The sequence below is a fragment of the Portunus trituberculatus genome, chromosome 40 (assembly GCF_017591435.1).
Source record: "Portunus trituberculatus isolate SZX2019 chromosome 40, ASM1759143v1, whole genome shotgun sequence".
NCBI lineage: Eukaryota > Metazoa > Arthropoda > Malacostraca > Decapoda > Portunidae > Portunus > Portunus trituberculatus.
This window is the reverse complement of record NC_059294.1, coordinates 7,125,001-7,132,500: the sequence shown is the minus strand read 5'-3', so window position 1 is coordinate 7,132,500 and position 7,500 is coordinate 7,125,001. Positions and strand designations below refer to the sequence as shown.

The following is a 7,500-nucleotide window of genomic DNA, read 5'->3' as shown; positions in this document are numbered from 1 at the left end:
AGAGGAGAGGATGTGTAAGAGCAACATCATGACATCATACGCTGACTCACGTGGAGACTCAAACATAAACAAAATTAAAGCAACATAACTAACACCAACACAGAACACTCACCAATTTTTACACCTAGAGATAAAAAACAACAACATTAAGTGAAAGTTAAAATTAAGGAAGAATAATGAAGAAAAGAAGATTAATATTATCATTGTCCTCCCCACCACCTGTCCGCTTTTCTTAGCCTGTTCATAGTTTTTTGTGTCCTTTCTCCTTGCCTCTCCCTTTGGTCCCCTCTCCCTCCCTCTCCTTCCCTCTCTTTCCCCCTCCAGGCTGGCAGGTGTGTGCCGGGCGACAGGTGGTGGTGGTGGCGGCGGAGGTGGTGGTGGTGGTGGTGGTGGTGGTGGTGGTACTGCCTCTCAGAATCACAAATACACAAGGCGCAGCGTTGATAGAGGCCTATAAGAGATTTAGTTAGGCCTCTCCACTGTTTTTTTTCTGTTACTTGTTCCTTGCCACTGCAGGTAGTAGTAGTAGTAGTAGTAGTAGTAGTAGTAGTAGTAGTAGGTAGTAGTTAGTAGTAGTAGTAGTAGTTAGTAGTTAGTAGTTAGTGTAGTAGTAGTAGTAGTAGTAGTAGTAGTAGTAGTAGTAGTAGTAGTTGTTGTTGTTGCTGTTGTTGTTGCTGTTGTTGTTGTTGTATTTATAACGAAGTTGTTGAATTATTTTCTTGTTCTTGTTCTTGTTCCTGTTTTAGTTCTTGTTCTCTGATTCTTCTTTTACATCAACTTTTTCTCTTTCATTACTCTCTCTCTCTCTCATCTCTCTCTCTCTCTCTCTCTCTCTCTCTCTCTCTCTCTCTCTCTCTCTCTCTCTCTCTCTCTCTCTCTCTCTCTCTCTCTCTCTCTCTCTCTCTCTCTCTCTCTCTGGACATCATCATTTCGTCCTCTGCTGCTACTCTCCGCATTTTCTTCATTAGTTCCATTGACGGTGGAAACCCTCCCCGCCGCGCATCACAAACTCCTTCCCTTCCTCACTTTTTATCGGCTCTCTCCCTCTGTGCCTGGCTTTCAATTTTTAACGCCAGAATGACAAATGGGAACCCGGAGAAGTAGATAGGTAGGTACGAAGGGGAAAAGGAGGAGGAGGAGGAGGAGGAGGAGGAAGATGAGGAGGAGGAGGAGGTGGAAGTGGAGGAGGAGGAAAGACGGGGAAACTTAACAAAATACTGTCTTTCTTACCACTTTGCTCTCTATATACCGTCTCCCCTACTCTCTACTCTCTACTCTCTCTCTCTCTCTCTCTCTCTCTCTCTCTCTCTCTCTCTCTCTCTCTCTCTCTCTCTCTCGCGGTGGGGACAAAGCGACTTCTAGATTCGAAAACATCTCAGCTTCTCTTTGACTCTCACTTTTATTTATTCACTGCAGAGACTTGCGAAAATAGCCCTGTCTGGGGGGAAGGCTTTGAGGGGAGGTAGGGGATCTGATGCAAGGAGAACAGGTCCGTAGGGAGGTACTGGGGGAGGGATACAGGTGGGGAGTAGACACAGGGAGAATGGGAGATGGAGGTAAAAGACATTGGAGAATAGAACAAGGGAGAGGGGTATTATTGAAGGTAAAGCGAGGAATATCAGAAGGTACTTGGTGAGGTGAGCAGTGAGGAGAAGAGAGTAAAGGGAAGGAATGTTACTGTTACACTATAAGGTCCGTATTCGAAAACGCTTTGGTCTCTCACCACGACTATTTACGAAGGCCACAGGGATGAGTAGCGGGGTTTTCAAGAGTGTTTCTTAGTTAATAGGGTAGAATTCGTGTCACTCTGCCTCTAAAACCGTAAAAAAAACATCTTAAATACTCGTGCAAATTTAGATAAATAGTGGAAATAGTGGAGGTGAAGCGCAGAAGTGTTTGTGAATACGAGGCTAAGAGAGGGAGAAGATTAGGAAGGAAGGGAAGGGAAGAAAGTGGAAATGATAGAAATAAAGAACAATATTAGGGAGAGAAAAAAATATAGAAAGAAAGATGAAAAAATACATGAATAATATACGAGAGATTCATTACTTTTAATATGTGTGTGTGTGTGTGTGTGTGTGTGTGTGTGTGTGTGTGTGTGTGTGTGTGTGTGTGTGTGTGTGTGTGTGTGTGTGTGTGTGTGTGTGTGTGTGTGTGTGTGTGTGTGTGTGTGTTGCTCGAGGGAGAGATGATAAAGAAAAGGTGTTGATAATTCGTCAGATTTTAAATGTTTTTCCCGGAGTTTCCTTGAGTACCGGGAATCTTGAGAGAGAGAGAGAGAGAGAGAGAGAGAGAGAGAGAGAGAGAGAGAGAGAGAGAGAGAGAGAGAGAGAGAGAGATTATTAAGAAGAGAGGGCGTCATACGTGCACCCTTCCTTCAAGGTTCTTCATCTTCGTCTTCCCCGGAGTGTTCATATTCGGGGTGTTTGGCACAGGTGTTCCCTTTCTTCCTCCTCCTCCTCCTCCTCCTCCTCCTCCTCCTCCTCCTCCTCCTCCTCCTCCTCCTCCTCCTCCTCCTCCTCGTTTTTTCATTGTTCCGTCTCCTTTTTTCTCTTCCTTCGTAATTTTTCTTTCCTTTCCCGTGCATACATCGCTGCCTCCTCTTCCTCTTCACCTCTTCCTCCTCTTCACCTCTTCCTCCTCTTCCTCCTCTTGCGTTGCCACCACCACCACCACCACCACCACCACCGTCTTGCCCTCACTCATAACGCACCTGACCTTTAAGATCAATGCCTCGGTATTAACACCTAGTCCTTTGTTCCTCATGACCTTTCTCCGGCACAAGACCAGCGCACCCACACCCCTACCCCCCTTAACCCCCTCTCGTCCCCTCACCCCTCACCTCCTTCACCCCTCCTCCGCTGCGGGCGCGTCCAAGGCCATTATTGAGATATTCAGATGTGGACAGGTGTGTGGAAGGTAACGTTAACAGGTATGCGTTTGGCTTGCCTGGGGAGGGATGGATAAGGGGGGTTGAGTTGCAGTTCAGGTGTATTGTTTGGGAAATAAGGTGCAATGAACTTATTAACCCATTCAGTGCCATGATGTGTTTTCATATTCATTGTGCTTACTATTTGGTGATTAGATACAGCTTCAGAAACTTATATGGGGATTGAAATAGTGAAGACTGTGGCCATTGATCTTCTGACCTCCATAGATGTTTCCTAATGTGAATAAAGTCGTCTAATCGTACCCAAAACTCAAGGTAAAATTGCGTTCCTGTACTGAAGGGGTTAAAAGGACGATATTGGTTATTTAAATGCTTGGTACATTAACATTACACATTTATGAAGTGCCAATACAATTTTATTTTAAGGAAAGGAAGTGGATTATTTATTCAGAGGATTTAATTGAGGTCGGTAAAAGATTGTGTTAGAAATATTAATAAGTAAAGAAATCAGTTTAAATTCTTATGAAAGGAGACAGGTAAGTGGTGTAGAGGATTTGATTCGCCGCTGTGAGATCCTGAAGGTGTTGAAGGCTGCATTTTTTTTTCCTCCACCTGAGTTTTCTTTCTTCCGCCAACTTTTCCTCCATCATCCTACTCATTCACCTGCTGCTTCTTCTATCTCTTCACCTCCTTCTCCGGATATATATATTCTCTCACTCATCTTTTTCCTCCCGTCTTCATCTTTCCTTCCTTCGTCATCTTTCCCTTCTCCCTCCCTCATCTCCTGCCCAGCCACCCATCACCTTTTCCTCCATCTATCTGACCGATACTTTCCCTCTCCACCATCATCATCACCACTTTTCACTCAACCTTTCCCTGCATCACCACCACCACTACCTCCACCACCATCACCATTTTTTCCCTCTTCCACTCTCCTCGCCTCACCAACCTCCTCCATGAACTCATCTTTTCCTCCACTCTCATCTCCCCGACCTACTCTCAGTCTCTCCTTCTCTCTCTCTCTCTCTCTCTCTCTCTCTCTCTCTCTCTCTCTCTCTCTCTCTCTCTCTCTCTCTCTCTCTCTCTCTCTCTCTCTCTCTCTCTCTCTCTCTCTCTCTCTCTCTCTCTCTGTGTGTGTGTGTGTGTGTGTGTGTGTGTGTGTGTGTGTGTGTGTGTGTGTGTGTGTGTGTGTGTGTGTGTGTGTGTGTGTCTCATTCTCTCTCTCCACGCCCTCCTCTCTTTCTTTACTTTTGTTTTATTTTTCTTTACTTTTCTGTGTAGTTTAAAAAGGGATGGAGTTGTTTTTTCTTTTCATCTGTTTCAAGGTCGCGTTGTGTGTGTGTGTGTGTGTGTGTGTGTGTGTGTGTGTGTGTGTGTGTGTGTGTGTGTGTGTGTGTGTGTTGTGTGTGTGTTTTAACCATTTAGAGTGTCCATTTTCGCCACCATAGTCATCCTTATCTCTCTCTCTCTCTCTCTCTCTCTCTCTCTCTCTCTCTCTCTCTCTCTCTCTCTCTCTCTCTCTCTCTCTCTCTCTCTCTCTCTCTCTCTCTCTCTCTCTCTCTCTCTCTCTCTCTCTCTCTCTCTCTCTCTCTCTCTCATAACTTCTGTCGTCCGTTTCTGATTTTTGTACCTACGTAATATCTCCTTTTCTTCATTTCTTTGTTGCTTTTCTCCTTTCTCCACATCCTTCCTTCCTTCCTTTCTTCCTTCCTTTCTTTCTTTCTTTCTTTCTTTCTTTCTTTCTTTCTTAACCTAATCTAACCTTTTCTTTTATTTTTATCTATCTATTTTCCTGCCTTTATTCATTCATTCCTTGCTTCCTCTCTCTCTCTCTCTCTCTCTCTCTCTCTCTCTCTCTCTCTCTCTCTCTCTCTCTCTCTCTCTCTCTCTCTCTCTCTCTCTCTCTCTCTCTCTCTCTCTCTCTCTCTCTCTCTCTCTCTCTCTCTCTCTCTCTCTCTCTCTCTCCTTCCTCCATCCCTCCTTCTAAACCAGGTCTAACTCTGGCCCATCGTCTCTCGTCTCCCTTCCTTCCATTACGTCACTGACTGGACAGCTTTTCCCTCCACTTTCCTTCCCATGTATTCCTCCTCCTCCTCCTCCTCCTCTTCCTCCTTCCCGTTCTTCTCCTTCTTTTCCTTCTCCTTTTCCTTCTCTTTCTTGTCCTTTTCTTTTTCCTTGTTCTCTTCCTTCTCCTTCTCCTTCTCTTCCTCCTCCTCTTCTTCGTCTCCTCATTTTTCTTCTCCTTCTTCTCTTCCTTCCTTCTTTCCTCTCCACTTCCTTCTTCTCCTCCTCTTCCTCAATTTTTTCTTCTTTAGGATAAGTAAAACTGTATCTAATTTTTTCATGCTTTTCAATACAAGTTTCTCGTTTTGGCATTTGATTCTCTGAGATGTGCTTGTAGTGGTGGTACAGTGACACAGCCTTGTTGGGCCTATGTACGACTGTTCTGCTTTTTTTCCTTTTGTATTTCTTTGTATTCTTTGTCCTTCTCCTCCTTTTCCTCTTTTTATTCTTCACCGTTTCCTCGTCTGTTTTATCCTGCCTCTTCTTCCTTTTCTTTACTTATATCTGCTTTTTTTTTCCTCTTTTCCTTGTCTGTCATCACTTTTTAGTCCTTCGTCTTTGGCATTGTCTTCTTCCATCCTTTTGCTCTTCAAATTCTTCTTTCCTTCCCTTCACTCATGTCTTCTTCCCTTTCTCCTTGTTTTATCACTTCACCTTAGGCTTCTTCTCCCTTTCACTTCCCTTTACTCCTCTTCTATCTCTTCAGTTCAACCTCTTTTCATCATCTCCTTTCCTCGTCTCTCTCCTTGTCTCCTTTCCTTTTCTACCTCCTTCGTCTCCCTTCCTCGTCACCCTTCCTCGTCTCCCTCCCTCGTCTCCTTCCTCGTCACCCTTCTTCGTCTCTTTCCCTCGTCTCGCTCCTTCATCTCCCTTCCTCGTCTCCCTTCCTCGTCTTCACCTTTGCCATATATCCATCCAGCCAGGTCGTCTTGCTACCTCTCTGACGTCTCGCCGGACAAATGTTCAATAACCTCGTATTCCCAGGCCTCCCCTCGTCCCTCACGCTTTCCTCTCTCTCTCTCTCTCTCTCTCTCTCTCTCTCTCTCTCTCTCTCTCTCTCTCTCTCTCTCTCTCTCTGGTATCGTCTTATCGTTTCGTTTTGTTCGTTTTTGTTTTTGTAAGCGTTTCAGGAGTTGCCGGAGGTTTATTGTCTCCAACCCCCCGATCGTTCAGTTCTGTGTTTGCCCAACGCTCCCCCCTCACCTTCTTCCTCCTTACTCCCCTCTCTTCCCCTCGCCCTCCTTTCCTGCCTTCCCTAGCTTCCTCTCTCTCCCCTCTCCTCCCTCCCCCCCTCTGGCACGTCTCTCCCTGATTACCCTCTCTTTCGCTTCCTCCCTTCCATCTCCTTCTCCTCCTCCTTCTCATCTTCAACTATTACTGCCATCACTCTTTCTTTTTTCCTCTTCTCCTTCTCGGTTTCCTCTTCCTCCTCCTTGTTCTTAATTCTTTTGTCTTGTCTCTGTTTCGTTTTTCCATGTTTTGTTTTATGTCATACATTTTTTTCCTATTTTCATGTTACCTCTCGAGTTTCGTCAATGTTTCCTTCCCTCTCCTCCTCTTTCCCTTTTTGCTTGCCACTTTTGCTCTTGAATGATCCTCCGACTCGTTTCGTAATCCTCCTCCTCCTCCTCCTCCTCCTCCTCCTCCTCCTGCTTTTCCACCCGTCCGTCAAGCCTGCTCTCCTCCATCCAGCAGTAAAGTCTGTTTCCTCTTTCCTCCCCCAATGTTCCTCCCTTTCTATCTATCTCACTTCCCCTTTCTCTCCCCTCTGCACGCCTCCCCTCTCCTCTGCACCCTCCCTACGCCTCTCCCACGCCTCCCCCGGCTCCCCGCGCCCCCCCACAATCAGGCCGGGTCCTCAAGACACAGGTCGGCCCGGCGAGATCTGTGATTTTTTGTGCCGGCTGGTCGGGGGCCGATCGATAGCGGGCACCATTGCAGGAGTACTGTCAAGACCCCCTCCCCTTCCTCCCTGGCAAGCCTCCCAAGACGTGGCCCGCCCCTCCTCCTTCCCCTCCTCCTTTCCTCCTCCTTCGCTTCCTCCTCCTCCTCTTCTTCCTCCGCCTCGACTCTGTTTGTCTTCCGCCTTCCCTCCTATCCCTCCTTTTGTTCCTTGGTGCCCGCGCCTCCTCGCTTCGGTAGCATCACCTTTGCAGGGAAGCGGCGTTGTTCTCTCCCTGTTTGCTTCACGCCCCTTCACTCGTCTTTGATTCGCCCTTTCGAGAGGAACACAGACACAGGCGTTGTAAGAGAGACAGAAAGAGAGCGCGAGACCCCGTATTATTAGTATTTTTGTGTGTGTGTGTCCACGTGTTTGTGTGTATGTGTGTTGTGCGTGTGGGTGGATGGATTGTGTGTGTATGTGTGCGTGTGTGTCTGTGTGTGATCTTTTGTTCGTGATGCTTATATCAGCTCTCTCTCTCTCTCTCTCTCTCTCTCTCTCTCTCTCTCTCTCTCTCTCTCTCTCTCTCTCTCTCTCTCTCTCTCTCTCTCTCTCTCTCTCTCTCTCTCTCTCATTGCTTCGTTAAATGCTTTTGTTCCCGCCT

The 7,500-nt window shown here is 46.4% G+C and overlaps 1 protein-coding gene across 2 annotated transcripts in view; it reads right to left on the bottom strand.

Moving 5' to 3' along the window:
- Window positions 1-7,500, bottom strand: part of LOC123516175 (protein abrupt-like) — a 238,935-nt gene that overhangs the window by 120,901 nt on the left and 110,534 nt on the right. The gene's annotated exons all lie outside the window — the stretch shown is intronic.